This window comes from Vulpes lagopus, chromosome 3, assembly GCF_018345385.1.
Source record: "Vulpes lagopus strain Blue_001 chromosome 3, ASM1834538v1, whole genome shotgun sequence".
Taxonomy (NCBI): domain Eukaryota; kingdom Metazoa; phylum Chordata; class Mammalia; order Carnivora; family Canidae; genus Vulpes; species Vulpes lagopus.
Genome location: NC_054826.1, coordinates 61,598,127 through 61,623,783, shown reverse-complemented (window position 1 = coordinate 61,623,783; position 25,657 = coordinate 61,598,127). Strand labels below are relative to the sequence as shown.

General features: G+C 38.9%; 1 pseudogene; it reads left to right on the top strand.

Annotated features, from left to right (window-relative positions):
* The first annotated feature begins 5,294 nt into the window (after nucleotides 1-5,294).
* On the top strand, nucleotides 5,295-24,458 carry LOC121487009 (annotated as a pseudogene).
* Nucleotides 24,459-25,657: the final 1,199 nt, after the last annotated feature.

Genomic DNA, 25,657 nt, shown 5'->3' with positions numbered 1-25,657 from the left:
CTGCTTAATTTTTCTATCTATGCACAAATCCTGTAGTGTCTTAACAACTAATACTTTAATAAGACTTATTATTTGATAGGCAATCCCTCTCAATTTTTCCCTTAATCCCCTTTACATATTTTACCCATCTCCCCACCCATGTCCCCTCTGGCAACCAACTGTTCTGTTAAGAGTCTGGTTTTCATTTGTCTCTTTTGTCTCTTTGTTTATTAGTTTTGTTTCTTAAATTCCATATATGAGTACAATCATAGGTATTTGTCTTTGACTCATTTCATTTAGTATTATACTCTTTAGATCCATCCGTGTTGTTGCAGATGGCAAGATTTCATTCTTTATGGCTGAGTGATGTTCGTTGCACATGTATACGCCACACTTTTATCTATTCATCTATGGATGGATACTTGGGTTGCTTCCATATCTTGGTTATTATTGTAAATAATACTGCAATAAACATAGGTGTGGATAGATGTTTTCGAGTTAGTGTTTTCATTTTCTTTGGGTAAATACCCAGTGGTGGAATTTCTGGATCATGTGATAATTCTATTATTTTTATGAATACCATTTTCTACAGTGGGTGTACCAATCTACATTCCCACCAACAGGGTACAAAAGTTCCCTTTTCTCCACGTCTTCCTCACCAACACTTGTTATATCTTGTGTTTTTTATTTTAGTCATTCTGACAGGTGGAATATGGTATCTCATTTTAGTTTTAATTTGCATTTCCCTGATAGTTAGTGAGGTCAAGCATCTTTTCAGGTGTCTGTTGGTCATCTGTATATCTACTTTGGAAAAAAAAATATCTATTCAGGTACTCTGCCCACTTTTTAATTTCATTTTTTTTTTGGTGTTAAGTTGTATGTGTTTTTTAAAAATAAATTTTGGATATTAATCCCTTATTGGATATATCATTCACAAATATCTTCTCTCATTTAGTAGATTCCTTGTTTTGTTGATGATTTACTTTGCTATGGAGAAGTTTTTTATTTTGGTGTTCCCTCTCATTATGTTCCCCTTCATTTTATTTTTTCAACTGACTTTTTAATCTTTTATCTTTTTATTTTTTTTTATGTTTTTCTTTTTTACCTTTTTGTATGAATTTTAGAGTCACCTTGTTAAGTTCCATGACAGATCACTGCTTCAATTTTGCATTATTTTAGGAGGGGAGACCATACCCAGGAACTGTAAATCCCTGATTTGTTTATACAAAAATATCAAAATTTAACAGAAGTCAGGTGGCACTCAACATATCATCAAAGTGACTATCACTGACCCAATGACTCTGAGAAAGTGTGCAGTTGCAAGAGCTGCCAAACCCCTAAATCACTAAATTCTTGTTGCACTACCTTGCCTTTATGCTTAAAGATGTCATCACATGGCAAGCAAATGCAACACTTCCATCCAAGGCAGTATTTGTTGACACTGGCCTATCTTGGCACTTGAAAGCAGGTTCACAGCAAGCATCCTTGATCATTTTATTTGCCATCTGCTTTCCAGCATGAATAGAAGTTGTTTTCCCTCACACAGTTGGACTGAAATTACACGTAATTTATACATAAATTTTAGATAATATCAAAAATTTAAGAATATTGAAACTTCTAAAGAATAAACACAGTGTATCTCTCCATGCACTTAGGCATTTTCCGTCTCTACCAATAAAATTAAAATTTTTTTAATCCATGATGTTCTAAACACTGTTGCTGTTGGGAATTATATTTTTAAATTATATTTTAATTGGTTATTGCTAACATATAAAGATATTACTAATTTTCATGTCGATTTTCTATCTAACAATCTTTTTATTTCTAATACTTTTAGAGTCTCTTGGATTTTTATTGTAGAAAACAATACTTTTGCAACAGAATTTGCCCTTTTCTCTCCAATTCTTATACTTCTTGTTTCCTTTCTTCCGTTTATTATGTTGGTTAGGAAGTCCAATAAAATGTTAAATAGAGACTGTGATAACAGGAATCCTAAATTTGCTTTTAACTTTAAAGGCTTCTAAAGTCTTACTATGAAGTTAGATATTTTAAGTAGATTTCAGAAAAATAATATTTTATCAGATTAAGGAAGGACTCCTTCATTTTTCACTTTGATAAGATCTTTCCCTTTTTGAAAAAATCCACAATGAGTGTTCAATTTCATTAAATTCCTTCTTAATATTTATTAAAGGCTTTATTTGCTTCACTTCACTCTTATAATCTCATGATTTACATAGAGGGCTTTCCTGATATACAATTCTCCTTGCTTGGTTAAAATGGGTATAGATAGAACGATATAGATATCTTAATATATGTATTGATTTTATTTAATAAATATATAACACTATATGTTACATATTTCATACCTAAGTATAGTAGTTCTAGATACTTAATATATTCAATGATAATAGAGTAGATTATGTAGGACTTTCTTTTAATGACCTATACGTTCATGGTTTTCATAAGTAAATAAACAGGCAAGCCATAGACATCACATATATCAATTTCCTATACAAATATTTGTTGAAATACATGTATTTACTGTAAAAAACTTGGTGTTATATATAATACAATACTGACATAAATAATAACGTTATATATAGGATTCTTGCACCTATGATTATACATAAAACCAATCTATAAATTTATTTTAATTTATCCTTTTCTGGTTAGATTACCCATTATACTAACCTAATAGGGTGAGAAAGACGTTTCCCCTCTTTTAGTATCTGAAACAATTTATAAGACATATGTTTTTTGAAAGCAAATTCCTCATAAAACTATTTTGTTATTGTTTGGGAAAGAAAGTAAAATTAAAATCTTAAAATTGATTTGATTTTTGATGGTTACTGATTTACTCTGGTCCTCAAATTTTCTTAAGATAATTGTAGCAATCTATAGTTTCCTTATCTGTTGTCCATTTCATCTATACTTTTCAATTTATAATCATCATTATTCATCATACTTTGAAATGATTTCTTACTTTCAAAGTATCTAGACTTCAGTCTTATTTTACTTTCCTGATATCATTTATTTTGTTTTGTCCTGATCTATATAATCTAAGACTTGTCTGTTTGAGGCGCCTCAGTGTCTCAGTTGGTTAAGCATACAGACTCTTGATTTTGGCTCAGGTCATGATCTCAGGGTCCTGGAATCCAGATCCCTATCAGGCTCCATGATCAGCAGGGAGTCTGCTTGTCCCTCTCCCTCCCAGTCCCCTTCTCAGCACGTGCTCTCCCTCTCTCTTTCTCTAAAATAAATAAATAAAATCTTTTTTAAAATTTTGTTTATTTTGTGATCAGTTTTTATTTTTTTTTCCTCTCATCAAGATTTTTATTTTTTTTTATTTTTTTTATTTATTTATGATAGTCACACAGAGAGAGAGAGAGAGAGAGAGAGAGAGAGAGGCAAAGACATAGGCAGAGGAAGAAGCAGGCCCCATGCACCGGGAGCCCGACGTGGAATTCGATCCCGGGTCTCCAGGATCGCGCCCTGGGCCAAAGGCAGGGGCCGAACCACTGAGCCACCCAGGGATCCCTGTGATCAGTTTTTAAAAAGCTTTTCAGTGTATTATGTTTACTGTCACATCTTTTTAATTTTCTTTTTTTTTAAGATTTTATTTATTTATTTGAGAAAGAGAGAGAGAGCACAAGTAGGGGGAGTAGGAGAGGGAGAAGCAGGCTCCCCACTGAGCAGGGTGCCCAACATGGGACTCGATTCCAGGGTCCAGGGATCAGAACTTGAGCAGAAGACAGACGCTTAACCGACTGAGCCACCCAGGTGCCCCTGATTTTATTTTCTGCATCTATCTTTATTTCAGTTTCTATTTCACTTACCTCGACATACACTCATAATTTGTTTTATATTGTGTTTATTTTAGAAAGTAGCAGGATTACCTCTTTTATATTCAGTATCTTTTTATTTTAACATCTTCCTATATGCACATAAATTTACCTCTGAGTAATGCTTTAGCAGCACCTCGCAAGCTTTTACAGGCAATATTCCTACTGAGTTTCTAAACATGTCATAAGTTATTTGTGATTTCTTCTCTAATTCAAATGTTACTAAAGACAGGAATGCTCAGCTCCAAACTTATGTGTGCTCTTAATTATCTTTCTTTTTATTTCTAACTCTATTTTCCTGTGGTTAGAAAAGATAGTCTGTATAATATAGTTATTTTTAAATGTGTTGAGTTTTTCTTTCTGTGTTTATGGATTCCATTGGGTTGAGCTGAGAGTTTGAGAAAGGTGGGTAAGTGAAAATGGCAATGAATTGCAAAAGCATGAGGATTTGCTTTCATATTCAGGAGATAATTATAATTGTATTTCCATTCTTAAAATGTTAAAAGTAGGGGAACCTACTGGGTGGCTTGGTGGTTTAGCACCTGACTTCGGCCCAGGGCATGGTCCTGGAGACCTGGGATCAAGTCCCACGTTGGGCTCCCTGCATGGAGCCTGCTTCTCCTTCTGCCTGTGTCTCTGCCTCTCTCTGTGTCTCTCATGAATAAATGAATAGGATCTTTAAAAAAAATGTTAAAAGTAAATACACATACACAATTATAATTTTTAAATAATTTATAATTTTTAGTGAGGAAAGAAAGATGAGCAGAGGCAGAGAACAATGTAAACAAGATGCAAAGGAAAGAGGAAAAAGAAAGACAAAATGAGAAAGCAAACTAAGGACAAATACCTCAGAGTCAAGACAGTAGAGATAGATTAAATGTACTTATTTAAAGACTGACTATCTTGATAAATGAGAAGAACCACTCAATTTTAAGCTAATGCCATAAAAAAAAAAAGACACAGAAAAGTGAAATACAATTATTTGGAGAAAAAAAATAAATCAGGAAAATATCACGAAAAGAAAACCAGTGCAGCTTTGTCAATATCAACAGCATATAATTTAACCTAAAAAGTATGATTAAAAATATTAAGAACTATAGAGAAGGGTGCCTGGGTGGCTCAGTCGGTTAACTGTCTGACTCCTGATTTTGGTTCAGATCACAATCTCAGGGTTGTGCGATCAAGTCCCATATCAGGCTCTGTGCTGAGCATGGAGCCTGCTTAAGTTTCTCTCTCTCCCTCTCCCTCTGCTCACCCCCTGTTTGTGCACTCTCTCTTAAAAGAATAAAAAAGTTTACAATTTAAGAAACTATAGAAATAAGCAGCAATTAATTAAGATGATATAAAAATCAGGAACATATAGGTATACAACATACACACATAGGTGGAGGTCGTTGGTGTCACCTGCCAGCTGCCAGGCTCCTTCGCCTGCTCTTCGGCTCCCCACCCACCCCAAGCAACCATGCCCCAAGAAAACCAGGCATGACACGGGATGACTTGTTCAACACCAATGCCTCAATTGTGGCCACCCCGACTGCTGCCTGCGCCCAGCATTGCCCCGAGGCCATGATCTGCGTCATTTCAAATCCGGTCAACTCCACCATCCCAATTGCAACGGAGGTTTTCAAGAAACACGGAGCTTACGACCCCAATAAAATCTTCAGGGTGACGACCCTGGACATTGTCAGGGCCAACACTTTCATTGCAGAACTAAAGGTTTGGATCCCGTGCGAGTCAATGTTCCTGTCATTGGTGGTCATGCCGAGAAGACCATCACCTCCCTGATCTCTCAGTGCACTCCCAAGGTGGACCTTCCCCAGGACCAGCCATCACTGGGCTGATCCAGGAGGCCTGCACGGAGGTGGCCTCCTTTGAAGGCCAAAGCTGGAGCAGGCTCTGCCACCCTGTCCGTGGCATAGCTGGAGCCCGGTTTGTCTTCTCCCTTGTGGATGCAATGAACGGGAAGGAAGGAGATGTTGAATGTTTCTTTGTTAAATCCCAGGAAGCACACTGTGCCTATTTCTCCACACCGTTACTGCTGGGGGAGAAGGGCATCGAGAAGAATCTAGGCATTGGCAAGATCTCCCCTTTTGAAGAGAAGATGATAGCAGAAGCCATCCCGAGCTGAAGGCCTCCATCAAAAAGGGAGAGGACCTGGAAAAAAAAAAAAAAAAGGTACTGTATGTTTAGATTTCAGTATTAAACGTTTCCTTTTCTACTGATAAATCACAAAATAAAGAATCTCGATCCTGGAAAAAGAAAAGAAAAAGAAAAAGAGAGGAGTTTGTGAAGAACATGTAATGAAAGGGCAGCCAGCTAGCAGTCCGTTTCCCTAACTTATGAAGGCATCATGTCCCTGCAAAGCCATCTCCTGCCCTCATGTTTCTGTTGCGTTAACCACGAGTGTCATGTGAACCTCACCGCCCCTTCCAACCCCAGGTCCCTCGATGTGTGCATCAATAAAAGCAGGCTTCCATTTTGTTAAAAAAAAAAAAAAACATACACACATACAATCATAGTGGAAGATTTCCCACTGTATTCTCAGAAATTATTGGATAAAAAAGACAAAAAAGTAATATATCATGAACATTTTCTTATATCACTTAGATCTTTAATTTCATTTGTAATGCCTTTATGTTTTCTTAAATAGATTGACAATGAAATTAAATGACGTGTTTTGTTGGACATTTACCACGATTCCAATTCCTTGCTTTGCAAGCAGCATTGTAATAGATACACATATTGCACTATTTTTAGACTCCTATAGGTTTGAATTTCTATCTGGTATCATTTTCTTTCAGTCTAAAGAACACTGTTGAGCATTTCTTATGGTGCAGGTCTGCTGTTGATAAATTCTTTCAGTTTTTGTTTGTCCAACAATTTTATATTCATTTTTGAAGGATATTTTTCACTGTATATATGTTTCTTGATTTCAGCACTTTAAATACAATATTGTATGGTTTCCTGGCCTTCATTATTTCTAAGAAGTCAATGTTAATTCATGTGTTTCCTTGTATGTGAAGATGTAAAATATTTATTTTTCTTTATGCATTCAAAATTTTTGTTGAAATTTTACCCAACAATTTTACTATGTTGTGCCTAAGGGCGTGTGTGTGTGTGTGTGTGTGTGTGTGTGTGTGTGTGTTTATCCTGCTTGGGGTTTTCTGAGTCTTCTGAATCTCATAAAAATACATGTTTTTTTTTTTTAAACTACACTTGGGAAATGTTGGCTGTTACTCCTTCTAAATATTTTTCTGCCTCATTGTCACCATTTCCCGCCTCTGAGACTCCATTACACATAGTTGGGGCTGATATTATCCCACAGGATCCTGATGCACTGTCACTTTTCCTCAACTCTTTTTTCTCTTTTTTAATGTTTGGATAATTTCTACTTATCTTTCTTGCTTTGTTTCTTTCTCTTGTCATTTCTAATTTGCTGTTAGAAATGTCCTTTTATTTTTTTTCCATTTAGGTTTCTTTTTTTTTTCCACATCTAGAATTTCCAGTTGTGTTTTTTCTATAGTTTCTTTTTTCCTGGACTATGGGCCACAGCTTTCTGATTTCTTTTCATGTCTACGAGGCTTCATTCTCTACTAGATGTTGTTAATGATGAACTGGAGAGACTCTAGATTTCATTATATTCCTCTGGAGAAAGTAGATACCATTAAGTATACCATTTAATCATTGTTATTCAACTTATATTTGTGTGGGCTTGGTTTATTACAATTTCTTAGGCAGACTTGTGAAAAGCCGCACTTTTTCCTGTTTGTTGTTTTTGTTTAGCTTGAAAGGACTTACCTTTTAATCTCTGCCCTCTCTATAGGTTTTATCAGGTTTTCATTTTAAGCTTGGTTAAGGAGACTCTATCATAGGCTTTCTAGAATAGGTTACTATTCTTAAGGTTTGGCCTGTTTGGCATCTCAGTTGAATACCAGGGGTGTCAACAAGGAGTTAAGGATGCCTCCCACTCCAGCCAGGCTGGACTTCCATTGTTCCCTCACACTGCTGAACCTTTATCTGTTCTACTCTCATCTCTGGTCAACTTGCCTTTTGGAAATCCTGTTTTCTTGTCCTGTACAAGTATAGCCCAGGCATAAACATAGAGTTCCAGGGAATTCCCATAGACACTTCTGGGACCTTATCTCTGTACAACTTCCTTCTTTCTCATTCCAAACCACAGACTGTAGATTCTTTAGTGGCCCCAAACTCTATTCTCTACCTCCTCAAGTCATCAAGTTACCTGAACTGTTAGGACTTTTGCTTGCTGCACCATGACCTAAACATGGTTTTCATGCACACCTAGGACACTCATCCTTAAGTGGAACCTGCATCCCCCTGTTTCTTTTTCAGGAATCAGTTCTGTGCTCCCTACTGCCCAGGGCTTTATAAACTTTGTGTTTTCTATATTTATTAATAATGGGAGGGTTAGTTCAGTATCAGTTTCTCCATCATAGCTAAAAGCTAAATCCAGATAACATATTTTTTATTCTAGAAATTTTACTTCATAGTTTGTATAGATTTTGATTCTCTAGCAAAAATCTCCATCTTCATCTCTATTGTCTTGAACAAATTAATTGCATTTACTGTAAAGACCTCACTACCCAAATCACAATGGGTTTGTTTCTATTTTTTGTATTATTTTTCTTTTAGATTTTTTGATTAGATAGTCCTGTCTTTTTTGTGTGACTAGTAGTGTTTTATTTTGTTTTGTTTGATTGAGGTATATAGGACACACCAAAAAAATGGAAAAATCTTTAATTTACAATTTGATGAATTATTACATATGGATAATAAGTGTGGAAATCACCAAGATTAAGATATAGAATGTTTCAGAATCCTGAAAGGCTTGCTTGTACTTTCTTCCAGTCACTAGTTCCTAGAGGAAACCATTATTCTGGTTTCTATGTCTACATATTAGTTTTTAAACTTCATAGAAATGAAATAACATTTTATGTACTCTTCTGTGTCTAACATCATCCACCTTATGATGTCTCAAGGTTCATCCATGTCGTCCTGTGTATCAGTAGTGTGTTTTCTCCCATTTTGTGAATTATTCCATTGACTGAATCTGCCACATGTTATTTACCATTCTATTCTTGATGGACACAGAGGTTGCTTCCAGCTGAGGGTATTGAAGTACAGCTATGATTATTCTTGTTTATGATTTCTGAGACATTTAAGCTCTCATTTCTATTGGGTTGAGAGTAGTGCACATAGAGTTTAGTTTTATAAGATATTTCCAAATAATCTACCAAATATTTTGTTCTTATCTCAGTGGAACTGCTCTTTGGAAGCTTTCCAATAACCTTGCCAGGTGTAAGGGCTGCCTGACTCTCACTCACAGATATTCAGGGCATCCCCAGATATAAGATATTCTAGTTTTTCAACCTCCTTTCCAATACCTGACATTATCGGTTCTAATTTTGCCCACTCTCATGGGTATGTAATAGTATTTCATAACGGTTTTATTTGCCATCTCTCTAATGACTAATGATATTGAGTATACTCTTTTATGTTCATTCATTCTATTTATTTTATAAATATATAATGAAAGTAATGACGATGTAAACTGATACTAACTTTTTTCTGAAGAGGGTTCTTCTTCCTTCACAGGGAAGGTAGAATGGACTTTGAAGTGATAATGTCTCTTACAGATGTTGGGGGGCTCCCCTGACTGTAATCCTATGATGCAGAGAAGTGTACATCTTCCCCATAGGCTTTCCTTTCCTTAGTTTGTAGGAGAGCTCCTCACAGATCTCTAGCTCTTAGAATCCTATCACCCCTCTAGGTGCTCCTCAGTGGCAAAATTTCACTTATATGTATGATACTTTTAAAAAGAGATATCTATTGCCTTTACTTATAATTAAAAGAAACTAAAAAGAGGGGAACCTGGGTGGTTCAGTGGTTGAGTATCTGCCTTTGGCTCAGGTTATGATCCCGGGGTCCTGGGATCGAGTCCCACGTAGGGCTCCCTTCAGGGAGCCTGCCCTCCCTCTGCCTGTGTCTCTGCATCTCTCTCTCTCTCTCTCTCTCTCTCTCTGTGTGTGTCTCTTATGAATAAATAAATAAAATCTTAAAAAAGAAGAGTCATGAGACAAGCTCCATTATTTGCTTTGAAAATTTACATTTGGTGTGTCAACTCACTTTGAAATTTTATATCCGTGGTACTATGGGAGGCTGATCAATTGTCCTGCAAACGTGTCCACATCTCCAGACCATGGTTGGTTGTTACTGTCGCAAAAGGAAACTAGTATGGCTCTCTTGGTGCCTCAGGCAAAATTTCAAATTTTGCATTGTTACTGAAGGCCGAAATGCCCATAGAAGACTGGATTATTTGATTAGTTGGATTAATAGCACGTGCTGCTTCTAACTACAGGACAGACATGAAGTACTTAGGAAGGCTCCTAAATTCTAAGTTCTACACCCCCCGTGGGCCATGCTGGCACACCCAGCATAGAGTAAGCATCGCTTTTGGGTTATTATACCTGGTGGCAAATACCAGCTCTTCCGGTTTCATTAGCCAAGTGACTTTGGGGATGTTACCACACCCATTCTTATTTATCTATAGAAAAAGGGATAGCAATAGTCTACCTTTCCAGATTTGTCTGAGGACTGAGTACCTGCCATGTAGCAAATTTTAAAAGCCATTGAACAATTAATAGTTAACAAATAATAAATAGTTTTGACTGGTGACAAAATTGGTGATATTTGGATTCATGCTGAATTCAGTTTGGAAGTGTTTATTGAGCATTTACTCAATGCTCAGAATAATCTTAGGTGCTGGGGAGCGTTTAAAAATACTAACCCATAAGATGGTTACAAAAGCGCACCTTACCCTGACCAGCCCAGGACGTCAAGATGTCTCCCTGATTCCAGAAGACAGTGTCTTTGCAGAAGGTAGTCAGCTTTGAAATGTCAGTTTCCTCTTTGGTAAAAAATAACTGCTCGTCCAATATAAAATGTATTTAGTAGGGCTATTGATGAATAAATCATAAAAGATACACACTTGAAAGGTTAATATTGACATCCTGCAAGACATAACTTTATGTGCAGCACAACTATTGATCAGGCTGTGGTGATAGGCTGGAATGTTCCAGTGTGGATTGTTTACAGGAGGGGCAAAGCCCGTGCTCAGAGGAATTGGGCTCTTTAAAAAGGTGAAACTGTTTAAGCCAGATTTTGGAATTTCCAGTCTAGCCCATTAGCTGATTAGTTTGTCTCTTGCAGCTATGATAACAAAAGCTACTCCCTGTGTCTAAGAAGAAACATCTGATGTACTTTGGGTAATTGTGACCCTCCCATTTACGCAGGTAAAGGAGTCAAGAGGAAGTTGCCATGGGCGTGAAAAACGCTCTTGAAGAGAGAACCTTGTGTTTGACTTGTTTAACCCACAAAAAACTAAGAAAAGCTTTTTGGTGATATCTTGAGCCTTTACTAATTCCTCTCTGACTAATAGACATCAATGAGATTATTATTTTAAGAAAATAAGTCAATTAGGAGTAATGTTTCTTTCAATAATAAATTATTGGACCAGAAATCAGTGAATGGCCAATAATTATCCCAGTAGAGGGTACAATGAGTATATTCGGCTTAGAGAGCTGAATGTACAGAGTACTTTTCATTTATTTTTTCTAACTGCTACATATCAAAAGAATGATTAAGGAACCAGTGGCTAGATCCGGCTATTTCTGGCATAATTATGTAAATAAAAAGAAAAAGTGTTATTGTATATACATACATATATAAGCATATGCTACTACTATACCCCCCAATTTTTTTATTTTACCACCCAAAAATTTAATAATCAAATTTGTTTCTCTAATTTTTTGTTTCAAAATCATTTCAAACTTATATAAATATTGCCAAAACAGTACAAAGGATTCCTGTACAAACTTTACCCAGATTCTGAAAATGTCAATAGTATAATTATCATAATGAAGAAATTAGTGTTGATACAATATTATTACCTAAACTATAGATCTTATTAAAATTTCATCAATTGGCCCACTAATGTCCATTTTCTGGTCCAGGATCCAAGCCAGCATCACACATGACATTTAATTATGTCTCCTTAACAACCATTAATCTGAAACAGCTCCTCAGTGTTTGTCTTTCATGACTTGATGATTTAAAGAGTACTGGCCAGCTATTTTATAGATTGTCCTTCAATTTGAGTTTGTTTGATATTTCTTTGATTCTACTGAAGTTATGTATTTTGGGCAAGGAAACAAAAAAGGGATGTTGTGTCCTTCCCAGTACATAATTCAGAAGTTTTATCTCTTCTTTACCAATTCTTAGCAGTCAATTTGTCCCACAACTGGTAATACTGACTTTGATCACTTTGTTAAAATGATGTGGCCAATTATCTCACTTTTTCTTTTTTCTTTCTTTCTTCTTTTTTTTTTAGTCCTCTGGGGGAATTTCCTTCAAGAGTGCTTAAAATTCCTGTTTGTTGTCAGCCCACCTTTGTCCCCATCCCTAGTCTTAGTATTCATTGATGATACTTACCTGAAACGATCATTACTGTGGTGATTTTCTATTTCCATCATTCCTTTTATGTTTATTGCCTGGAATTCAACTGTAAGAAAAAATATCCCCTTCTCCCCATTTTTAAAAATGTGTTCAACTAATTATTAATAACAATATGGACTAGTGACTTCTTATTTTATTCGCTATGTTGTCAATGAGTTTCTGATTTATCCTTTCTGACTTTTCCATGCTTACCACGTATATTTTGTTATTTTCTCTGACAGCTTACTCCGAAGCTATCACAATATAGAAATTCTTTGGATCTGAATCCTGATACAAAGAAACACTTTGTGTAGCAGACATTCTTGTGTATGGCTGTTAAGTATGGATCTAATTTGACCTATCATGGATGGGCTACTCAGCTGTCCCGGTGCCATGTATTACAAGTCCAAGTTGGCCCCATTGATTTGAGGTACCAGCTTTAGCACATACCTCAGCTACCCCCTCCCAGTGTCACACTCCCTAACTTGCAAGCATTAGTCTACTACCTTCAAATTCTGGATTTCTAATGTTTCATTCTTAAGAAAACTTTCTATGCTTCCAGCTCTCACTTAAATAGTCCCTTAGTTCTCATCTGACCTCATCAAAACTTCAGGTTCCAATTAACACATCCTACCCCTCTCTCATAATCCCTTACTTCTGTTTCCATTCTCTCCTCATCCAGGTAAGAGTCTGTCATCTACTATAATTCAGTGTTTGGGAATCTCAGAAGCTTACAGGAGCAGGCAAGAGACATTAATGATGGAAACTGGCAAACACAGCACATCAAGAACATGCAGGGGTGTGACAAACCAAATGGACTGTGCTCCATCTGAAAGCATTCAAATGCCTAGTTTTAATACAATGAGTGAACCCCACCCCCACAATTGGTCTCCAGGTGAACTTTGTCCATTTGTCTCTCCCCTTATTTCTATTTATTGCTATCCTCTAAAACCTCAACTTTTGTTGAACCCACTGTCTGCTTTCCCCATATCTGCACCCAGGTTACTTCACATTGCAAAAGGAAAAAAAAAAATGTACTGTAGGGCTGCCCAGCTTCACTTTCAATTCCGTCACATCCTGAAGTGGGCGTTCCACACCGGGCAGCCACTCTTCCACATTTCCTAGAAAGCTTTCTATTCCTCTCTCAGACAGGACTATTTCATACTTTCTCCTCTTCATGTGCCTTCTTATTAGAATGCTTTTAGCTGTAGTAATAGAGTTGCCAACTAAAATGACTTCTATATCTAAGAAATCCACTCTCTAACTTTATTTATCCTGTTTATTTCTTCCTTAGCAATCATTACAATCTGCAATCATTTGGGGTTTTGTGTACTGTTTCATTTTTTTTTTAATGTCCCTCAACCAGAACACAAACTCTCTGGGGACAAAGACCCTATGTCTTAGTATTCAACAAGTTCTCCAGGATCTGTAACAACATTAGGTCCTCAATACATTAGGTCCTCAATAAAACTTGTTAAATGGAGGGATTAATCGGGGCAAAGGTTCAGCACATGTGCAATTCCAAGAAATCCAGGACAAAGAGTTGCTGCAGGTAAAGTCTAGAGCAGGGCTTGGCAAACTTTTCCATAAAAGGCCAGAAAATAAATATGTTCAGCATCACAGGCTGTACAGTCTCTGTCATAACTATTCATTTCTGTTACGATAGCAGGAAAGCAGCCCTGGGTAGTACATAATGAATGGGGGTGGCTGGATTTGGACCACAGTCATTGTTTGCAGACCCCTGGTCTAGATGAACATATCTTTGCACAAACCAGAATCCCCCCACTGCTACTTGTGGGTGTTCAGTAAACTATATATGAAAGTACATGGTCACATCTTTATTATTTCCTGAAAGGTAGCACATCAGAGTGGTTGAGAGTATGGACTCTAGAGCCAGATTACTTGGTTCAAGTCCAGGTCAGCCACTTATGTGATTTGTGACCATGAACAAGTCATGCCTCTCTGCCCTTCAGTTTTCTCATCCTTAAAACAGAGATAATTACAGTGCCCATATCATAGGGGTGTATGAGGATTAAATGAGGTAATCTTCATGAAACACTTAGAGCAGAGCTTGGCACACAGGAAGTGCTTGATGTCTGTGTTCAGTAAATGTGGAGTAAGTCTTTGGTTAGTACTTTGCATATCTTGTCCCATTCTTTTCTCACAGAAGCCCAGAGAGGTCATATATGTATTTTAAAGCCATGGAAAGTGGGATTCAAAGAAACTAAGTAAGATTCCTATGGTCACGCAGCTAGTAAGTGTTAGTAGTAGGGCCGAAGAAATACATTTAGAGATTAAGAGATCTGTGAAGAGAGTAGAATGTGTTTCTCCTACTCAATATGAATTAAAAATAAAAGTAACTGATATGGATTCACTTCTACACTAGTTTTAAAAGACAGCCGCCAATCCTGTGACGTGTTTCTCCTCAAGAGCAATCCCTTTCTCTTGAAGCTGTGTGGATTTGAGATGGCTCTCACCAAGAGAGTTTGATGAAAGTGACACTATGTGACTTTCTTTCTTTCTTTTTTTTTTTTTACTATGTGACTTTCAAGGCTACATCATAAAGGGCCACTCAGCTTTTGCCTCGCTCACTGGAAGGCAATCTCCCAGAACTCTGAGCTGTCATTTAAAAAGTCAAATTACCCTGAGGTTGCCATGTTGTGAGGAAGCTCAAGCCACATGGAGAATCCATTCATAGGTTCTCAAGTTTATAGTTCCATTTCAGCCTAGTCTTGAAGTCATCCCAGCCCAGGAGCCATACAAATGAGTGGAAGTCTTCACAAGAATCCAGCCTCTGGCCATGGAGTAACTCACAGACATTTAATTCTTCCTTTCTGAGACTCTAGATATCATCCATCCCCACTGTGGTCACCACAGAATCCTGAGCAAAAGAATTGGTGTTTCATGCAACTAAGTTTTGGGGTGCTTTGTTAGCACAGAGATAAACAGGACATTTTTCCAGATTTTCCTAAACTACAATTATAGTTCAGTTCATTAATGCTGGTCTTCCTTCATTCCTTAGTGGTCTTCCTTTATATCTACGCTGAAACTCTTCTGAGTCATCAAGCATTAGAAGGACTTAAGATTTAAACCCAGAAAGTCTTCTTTGAAGCAGGGCTGCTGACTCCCATGCTCTAATAGCAGATCACAAGCAAATCATTTCATGGGGGAGGGGGGTTAGTTCTCTCTAAAATAGTGAGCAAAATCTGTTTTGCAAGATTGCCATGAGAATCAAATGATGCCAGGGGTGTTAAACTGCTTTAAAGGAATTTGGACTGAGGCAGAGGGTAGTTTGAATCCCCCAGACTTCCAGCCCAAACAAATCAATAGTGTTGATGCCACAGCCATCAAAAGAGCAAGCACACTTCTCATCATTCACTGGGGGCTCCTAAAGGGTCTGTGTGTGTGCACGTGTGTGTAATTTAATAGTGGGCCAGCCTGGTGATTTTGAAACAACTCGAGTGTCTGACATGAAAGCGAGTGACAGTACTTGGAACGAAGGCCATGAAATGCAAGTATATTGCAAATCACTCAGTTGTGCTGTCGGGGGAATCATAGTCACCATATATATTTTCTTAAATGTAGCTTCCCAGAAAACCTTTCATAAAATTCATGACTATGACTGACCTCTGCTACATGCTTGCCTCCACAGCTTCCCCTATAATGCATTGGGGGCAAATCACTGGTGATTGGCTGCTGAACAGCCATTCCCAGTGCCCTTCTCCCTTTCTTCCTCTTTCTATGGTGTCCTGAAGACCATTATTTGCCAACCAGGTTTCCACACAGCTAGGGGTAGCCCGTGTCCATGAGGAACAAGCAAAAGTCTTCTGGGAAAAATCTTTTCATAAAATATTTCTCTTTCCTGATATAAGGACACATAATATTGGCACAGCTTTCCCCACTTAATCTTTCTATTGCCTTGGCTGTGTAATGGATGGAGTGATGGCAACCATCTTGTGACAATGAGGACAACTTCAAAAGAGGCACCTACTCTGAAATCTTTGAACCAACAATGACCTCTCTCTGTAAGGAAAATAGGTCCAAGTTTGTGTAAGTCACTGAAGTTGTATTTTCTTTTACTTTGCAGATGCAGTCAATCCAGACATGACTTGTGCCATGTGTAGTTGAACCCTTTCCACAAAGGACTAGGTAATAAATACTATTATATAATGCATGTATATATTCACATCTGTAGTAACCATCGCTATGCCATGTGGGCAGGTAACTTCTACTTTCCTATCCTTTATGATGATGGTGGAAACAAAACTTCTTGAGTGTGAAGTCACTTAGAGGCCACACACTTCTCTCTCCCTCGACTGGTCCATGACTTCAGAGACACTCCTTCCGCTTCTCCCTGTACTTTGTCACTCTGCTGATTTAGGTCACGATCTTCTGCCTAGAACACTGCCACAGCCTCCCTGATTTTCTTCAGTCTTCCACTGTGGTGTCTCCCATTCTCTATTCTTGAGGCATCAAGGTCTTTCTAGAAGCAATGGCTATTCTGTATTTCTGTGAACGCAGCATTCCAGTGCTCCTTTGTGAAAGTCTAAACTTCACTCTCCTGAGAAAACCTTCTGACTTGGCCTTTGTGTCCCCGTCCTGTGTTTCCTACAGCCAGTTCTTCTCTACTGCCCCCTTCTACAATGTCCTCAGCTCCTCAGCTTCAGCCAGGCTGAACTGAAAAATCCCCTCTCACGCTTCAGCCAGGCTGAACTGAAAAATCCCCTATCACGCTAATTGAATCTCTCTGCCTGGGTCATTCCCTCTTCCCCCAGACCTCTCAGATGTAGGTACATACCCATGCTCCACTCTAGATTTGTTGTTCCTGTCATGTGCCCCCACAGTGATATACCCAATAGCTGGAGAAGCAAATATGCAAGATAAACAAATATTTTCCTACTAGATCGTAAATCTGTCTGAGAGTGAGGCTGGGGTTTGTCTTGCTCACTGTTGCAGAGTCAATGCCTAGAGAAGTACCTGGCATGTAGGTTTTGAGGGAGAAAAAAGGAAGGAATAGAAGGAAGGAAAGTAGGAGAGAAGAAAGGAAGGAAAAAATGAAGCAAACAAATGAACAAAAAGAAGGATATTTGTCTTTATAACTTGGCCTTACTCAATTCAGTGGTTTCTGTGATAGACTATTTCAAGCTCAGAAGGAAGACAGGGAGATTTTCAGTTACAATTTGGAGTACTCGTTGACTGGCTGACCCCAATCCCCATTTCCCACCTCTTTTTCTTTATCTACTTTCCAGGCAGGCCTGGTCATGGGTGAAAGTGTTGGCCAATGGGACACAAGCACAACTGTGTTGTGAGATTTCCAGGAAAGCTTTGTTTTGTTGTTTGTGGCAATACCCTTTCCTCCTTATTCCTGTCCCTTTGTTTCTGCTCTAATGTAGACTTGATGGCTAGAGCTACAGCCTCAGCCTCACTCTACCCAGGTGATGGTGAGCTTTTCTCTGCATTGATCTCTGTCTGGATTCAGTCCCCAGTTCATAATGTGGTCATGATCTAGTGTGTTTTGCAATGATATTCCTCCATGGGAAAAGCCAAAAGTAGGCATTCACAGAATAATAGGCCAGCAAAGGACCACCGTGTAAATGTAAAGTCAAGAACCAAACTTGACAAAACAGATCATGAGTACTAATTGCATTCAGGGAAGAAAAAATTAACATGAGCTATGTAAGACAGGGGAGGAGGTGGCGGTGATGCCCGGTTTGGGCAGAGCCTTTAAGACACTTACATTCATAGAGCTTACTATGTGTTCAGCTCAGTCCTAAATATTTCACTACACAAGCTCGTTTAACCCTCACATATCCCAAGGGAAGCACTATTTTTGTGCTCACTTTGCAGATGAGGAAACAAGCTCAGAAACAGTAAGGAACTCATTCAATATCACAGTCAGTATTTGAACCCAGATCCATCTGATGCCAAAGCTTTTACCCCACTCCAGAACATGTGATTGGGAAGGCCTACCACATAGTAACTGCTCTGTCAGTATTCGATGAATGAATGAATGAATGAATGAATGAATGAAGCAACGATGTGAGGATGACAAGGCTCATACATCTTGGAATTGTAGATTCCTGCTCCCGTAGTGGAGCAGGAAGCTTAAATGGAGGAGGTGATTGTACAACCAACCACTGAATCACTGATATTTATTGAGTGCTTACTACGTGCAAAGTGCCTTAACACTTCATGACAATCCTCTTGAAGTTGACAGCAATATACTGAGCACTAAGACACTCTGCCTGGCTCTGTCCTGGGCCCTCAGGATGGCAAATTACTTGCAAGCATTCACAGCCCAAATGCAGTGAAAAGACCTGCAATGTTCTTCACGCCATAAATAGGGGTATCTCGGGCCTTAATTTACCTACTCTCCACTCACCCTCTACAACCATCAGGAGCTAGATTTCTTTGTCTCTGGAGATTTGGGAGTGATCAACGGGCTTTGATACTGTGGGAATCCACCCCCTCCTCCAGTTCTCACAAACTCCTCATAATAGGCTCCCATATAGTGTGAACAATTTACAATATAATGAATTTGTTTTATTCTGGTTCACCCTGGGCACCACGGCCCCTGCCTGCCTCCCTGTTGTTTTATTTACTCCTCGGCCATTCTCATTCTCATAGCTATTCCCTTTAGCTCTCCTTTTCTGTAAGGTCATTCTAAGGACAGGATGTTGCAATGGCCAAGATGAGTTGTGAACACGTGCAAGTCAGGTGTGTGCTGGTGATTCTCTCTCTTCTTTTGGGCTCTCTGAAATCTAGCCCATAAAGAAAAATATCACATGCTTAAGATTTAGGACCCAAATTCCGATTTTGAGGTCGGTGTCATTCAGATGAATGCCCCTGAGCAAGGCACAACAGAACAGTTACTGAGAGAGATAAGGTGATTCAGTGTCATACCTTAGTGAGCTGTAACTCACAAGGGGTGGGGGGAGACATTTTTGTAACCACTAAAATGTGTAAGGCTAGCCTCAGCCCTATATATTGCTGTTTTCCACAATGGTTGTTTCCTGGAAAATCCATCTCTTTCACCACAGGGTGCCAGGGGCATTGAAAATTAGTCAGTTTGCTCTACTGGCCTTGTTAACACTTGTGGCAGGACATTAATACAGGATAATAGTAATCACATTGGTGTTAAGTATCTGCAGTGTTAGGGCAATAGCTTTGAATCTCAACCCACTACTTCTGATTAAGAGAGATACTGATGGTGGTACCAGGAAGATGGACTCCCTAGCCTTCTTGTCCAGACAGTATAAACACTCCAGAGTTAATGCTTCATTTATATGTGAATACAATCAAGATTGGTTTCTAATTATTTCTGGCACGTGCTCTTTGATGCTAGAACCTTTAAGTCACAGTGGTCAAAGGGTAATGCATCATAACAGGTTACAACATCCCCAAGGATTTCTTGATTGACATAAAAATGTTTTTTTCCCTCCAACTGATTGACATTATGGCAGGTGTGATGTGATGGCCAAGCTTTTAGCTGTCCATTAAAAGATATTAAATCGAGGGGATGTGGCTTCAATAATTAGCTTCCACATTTGGCAAATGAAACCAGCTGGACTGTGGTTAGAGCCTTGGGGGGCTAGGGTACCTCGGGGATGTTGAAATAATTTTTTAGTTGAGTCAGAACAAACTACTTGAAAAATTTATTTCCAAATTTCTGGAGTGAGTCTCTCTCTCTCTCTCTCTCTCTCTTTTGGTCCTAGAGGGACATAAATGGAAACCAAAGGTTTACAGTGAAGCAACAAGATAAACTCCAACTAGAAGTAGGAAATTTGACAATGAGAAGAGTTTGTCTTTGCAAAAACGTTGTGCAAATAGGTAGGGAAATGTGTTTATTTTCAAAAATTGGACCATATGTTTCAAACATCCATTGGAAAAAGGAGCAGATGTGTCTCGAGAACTACGACACACTGTAACCAAATGAGTATGTTTGGGAAGGGTTGCAGAAGGGCATCCCACTATGTTCTAAAATTTGGTGTGCCAGGAGGACAAGATTTCCTTGACCTTCTGTAATTAATCTCCCATAGTCCTGCTACTTGCGCCATAATGCTGCTTTGGTTTTACCAAAGGGTCCTCAAATGCATATTTACTCATTGGAGTGTTTGAATTTTTGAAGGCAAGAAATCCATAGATTTATATCTTGGTCTCCATTCAGGATTCCTGGGGAACAAAGACCTGGATTTTCCCCATGCCTGTGATACAGGAGTCAATAGGAGGAAGGATGTATTACTAGATAAAGATGATTCTAAAATCCTAGAAAGGTAAACCACCGTGTTGTTGCTTAAAAATAAAACCCAGGCAAACCTACTCAATGTGTTTGGTTGAGTTAACAGCTCTTCATCTTCTGGCCTTCAAGTTCACCACTCAACTAAACCAAACAAAAATTCAGTGTCTGCTATGCAGACTGATGCCAGAATCCAAAGAAAATCGGCTTTTTGAGGAGCTCACTTTGTAATGAGGGAATAGGATATAATACATATGCCAAATAACAAATCCGTAGTGCTAAGTAAAGCACTTGGAAACTGCCCTCACCAAATAGTGCAGAAGTACAAAAAACCAATTCATTTGCCTGGGAAGGGAGAAATGATGTAGAGTGTCAACAAAGGCTTAAACAGAAGAGTTGATATTTAAGCTGAGCTTGAGAAATGAGTACTGTGGTGGAAGACAGAGTGGCTCGGGTGGGAAAGGGGCTTTCCGGGGCAGCAGTGTGCTTAAGGGAGGGTGTCACATGATCTCCACCCATCTTCACATGATCTTCACCCATGATCTCACATGAACTCCCAGCAAGGCAGAGCAGCAAGGCCTTCCAGGGGATATTTATTTACTCAGGAATTGTTTGTTGAGGATCTTCTCTATTCCAAGGACTGGACTATGTAATAAACATCATGATGATGTGGATAGGATATTAAGGTTAGCCTTTTTTTTTCTTTATTCTTCCTTTTTCACCTGCTGTGAATGCAACACTATTATAGAAACTCACTACTATATAATTTATTATATATCACATATATTATCCAATCATATTAAATATATTATACATAATATAGACACTATTATATATAATATATAAGAAAGTAACTTATAAGAAAATAAGTTAAAGAAATCTGTATTCACAGTAATTTTCGTTTCTGTTGTCAGGTGGAAGAGGTGGGGAAAGGAAAGGATTGAGGTCTCTTGAAAGCAATTATATATATATGCTATACATGCATTATATCATATACATAATATGTATACTATATATTCACATAACATGACTTATGTATATAATATAGTATATATAATTATGCTTATATAATATATATTTGTGTAATTATGTAATTATATTTACACAATTTTATATATACCCAAACCCTAATTTTTTAATAGTAATAAAGTTTTTGTGCCATGTCACAGTTGGCCATCCCCCCAAGCTTACTTTTATAAGATCACTGCTAAGCATTGATTTGAGATCAGAGGAGAGAGGGAAGGTCAGAGGAGAGAGGAGCAGTAGAGAGGAGGAAAGACGGATGTGAAGGCCTTTCAATGCTATTACCTGTTGGAAATAATGCAGCATCATAAATACTTAAGCTTGAGGTGACATAATCAAGTAAGTCAACTAAGTCAAGTAACTTACCACTAAGTATTAGAAATAGAATATTGTCAGAAGATGGCCTAAAGCAGGAAGGTAGGGGGCTGATTCAGAGCATAAAATGTGAGGTATGATATTTTGAGGACCCCAGCTATACCAGTGGCTGTGAGAATTGATAAGAGGGTCAAAATGGAGGAATACTCATGGACTGGGAGCTGGTTAAAAGTGCCAGGTGTTAGCACAGAAGAAAGACACTGAGATTTGTGTGAAGGTTTTCCTCTTAAGCACGGTTGTGAATGTTGTGCTATTTCTGACTTAGGACATCCAAGAAGAAAGAGAAATGGGAGGAGGTAACACCATGTACAGTTCTGGGCAAGAGGAGTGTGAAATGTCTGTGGCTGTCCAGGAGGAACCACTAAATTTTAAAACAAAGGTAGGAAAAATAATAAAATAAAATAAAATAAAATAAAATAAAATAAAATAAAATAAAATAAAATAAAATAAAATAAAATAAAATAAATAAAACAAAGGTAGGGAAAAGGTGGGAGGAGAAAAGCCATGGAGGAAAAAACACACAGTCAGAAAGCCAGGAGGAGCTAAGGGAAGAGAACCCATATTCATCTAGTATGTTTCAAATCAGACACCACTAGGACCTTAACCTGTGTGATGGAATGTAGTCCTCACATAAGCCTAAAAATAATCTTATCCCACTTTATATAGGCAGTTAAGACGTTTTGAAATATGAACTGACGTTTTTCCTGCAGTCTCTTTGTACCTATCAGTCTTTTCCCATGTGGCAAGTTAATTAATCCATAGGATGAATATTACAAAAGAAAGTAGGAGAAAAGGCCTTTTGATTTTAAAGAGCCTAGGGCTTTAATTTTCAAAAGTAAATACCTTTAAAAGAGAATTTGAAAACCAAGAGAGTTGTGTCTCAGATTTATCGTTAGAGCCCTGGGAAGCAGAAAGGGCGGGCGCAGGGGCTATCCAGCAGGATGGGCCACAGCAGACTCACAGAGTTCCTCCTGTCTCAGCAAGAAGCAAGAGCAGGGGAAGGATGCAAGTTGAGAGTGGCAGGAAAGTGGGGAAAGGCCTTAAGGAGCCCCAAATGTCTTCCAGACCAATAGAGATGGGGAGCAGCAGACTGACCCCTGTATACTCACAAAGGGCATGAAACTAGCTCAGGTAGGGGTGAGCCTGATGAGGCTTTGGGTTCAGGAACAAGCTCTGGCACAGGGCAACCTGCATGGACAGACAGAAAGGACCAGGTGGGAATGGGCATCTCACAGGTGTCGGTGTAGGTGGGTCCTGACTAATCCAGGATCAGAAATCCTCAACCCAAATCTTAGAACTGTATTGAGTCCTTGAGACAAAGCAAGAATTTAGGGAAAAGAAAAAGGAAACCCTTGAAATGATGGAAATTGCCTCTTTGCCCCTAGCTAAATGGCAAGATCTAAACATTGGAGAAAAGTAAAGGAAATTCTGTTGCTTGCACTGCTGAATTTGTGGTCCAGCATTCATAACTATAGTAATCAGTAAAATTGTATTCAGGAAAACGGTTGAGGTGACCTCCAAAGGCCATGCGGGTAGACAATGATGGAGCTTGTATATATATAAGCTTGGGTTTGCAGCTCCAAGATCCTTGCTCCTGCTACAATTCCATTGTAATGCGTATTCCCATTTTCAAGAGTCAAGATCATAATGATCAGCCATGTCAGGTTTTGAGGTCTGGGCAGGAGGAGGTCCCTAACCTTTCATGCTTTTGTTTCTCTGTAGTGGTGAGGGCAGATGATGGACTAAGTCAGCTGAAGACCAGACTCGGATCTTCATCTGTAAACCTCCCATTGACCCATCTACTTCAAGAAGCCAGCAATGAAGCCACTATTTCCTCTGACACATGAAGGTAGGAGTCGGAGTTGGGAAAGAACATAACTTTAGGAGGGAAAAGGTCAGTTAATTTTAGAGTTGTTTTTGTTGTTGTTGCCAAGTACAGGAGGTCTGTTGAAGTGGGGAAAGAAAAGCGTTGAGATCCTGTAAGGCAGTAATGGCATGAAAATGTACTATATGCCAGGGAGTGTCTATTAGTGCTCTTGAAGGCGTGACCCATGGGCTAATATCATGAATGATATTCAACTGGAAGCTTGCTAGAACTGGTAGTTCTTAAGCTTTCCCCTCCCCATATCAACTAAGTCAGAATCTCCAGAGATGGGGCCTGGAGAATGTGTTTTGTAAGCCCCTCCACTGGCTATCACGTACACTGAACTTCGTGAAGGGCTGCTATAGAAATATGGAAAGCAATGACCTGAGATGAGGAAATGGGTGATGGAGAAATATAGGCTCAAGTGAGACTGGAAATCCTAAGTATGTAAACGATCCCATCGCCATGGTTATCAGATTCTCAACGTGTGCTCTTGGCTGCTAGCTTGGAAATAGATTCCAAGAGAAAGGACCGGTGTGTTTACCCAGAATACATGAAAATTGCAGGTTACTTGAGCAAAAAGGTCAAGGAGAAGATGGAACTGAGGAGTCAAAGAGACTGTAGTTGATCTGATTAAACCATATTAACCACACAGGTAGAGTGGAAATAATCCCAGGATGAAGACAACCGGTGGGGAGCCTTATCTGAGGATGCCATGATGTCTAAATAGTTACTTTCGTGCAGGGCGTGCCAGGAGAGGTAGAAGGAGGTGGCCAGATAAAGGTGTGGTGGTACAAGGAGGTGGCTGACATGGAATGGAAATAAAAGACAATGAAGCTTTTTCATCTGATTGATCCCATGCCCTTTCTGATATCCCAAGCAGGCCCGTCATCAGCAATGTGGGGACAAATTACTTGGGGGAAAAAAAAACAGAAAAATAATTCCCTTTCTATAGCCTCTTGACTGGTTTTATGTCCCATCTCCCCTTGCCTTCCTGGGATTCCAGTGTTTTCGAAGGGTGAATAAATCTGCAATCCGGCTCCATCTTCCCCACCTGGGAATTAAAATGCAGCATCAGGATGTGTGCACACACAAGCCTTGCGGCTCCACGAGAGCTATTTTTTCTTTGGCCTATCTAGAGAAATCACTTGACTTCTGTGTATTGCGTGAGACCACTGTCATTAACAACAGTGGTGTCATTTTGATGTGCTCTGTGAGGCAGTGGGTGCTTTGAAGTTGAAAGATAGAACAGACATGGATAAATTGTACTCTGAGCAGCCTGCTCTTGCACCATTATTGCCAGCAATTATTTCACCGAGTGACACATCTGATAAAAAGTCAGCCACCTTCCTCCAGGAAGCATCTCAGTAGCTACAACTAGGGACTTCATTCTTTCATTCATTCTTTCTCTCTTTCTTTCTTTTAACGTACTGAAGCTTGTTAATTTGCTGGCTGGAGCCTTCTGCTGCTTTTCGTCCTCCTCTGTTGGCGGTGTCTCCATTTCTGAGAGTGGGGGTTGAGGTTTTCGATGCTGGCTTCGTGGGAGCTAGCGCAGGTTAGAGCCTGTTTCCTGGGATGGGCAAGATAGTGGCCTTTTGAGGGATCCTCTCTGGGTTTCCTTTTTGCCCAATTCCTTCTCGGCCTGTCATTACTTTTGACAGTTTTCCTTTCCCACTTTTAGAAATGCAGATGTGACTTCTTAGAAATTGAACAGCTGTGTCTAAAGAAGACCTAGCACTTGATGGGTAGTTATTTTGATCACTTACAGCGACTATGTGCAAGGCAGCGTCTTAGCACAGCTCCCAGTATTAACTCTCTCAGTCTTCG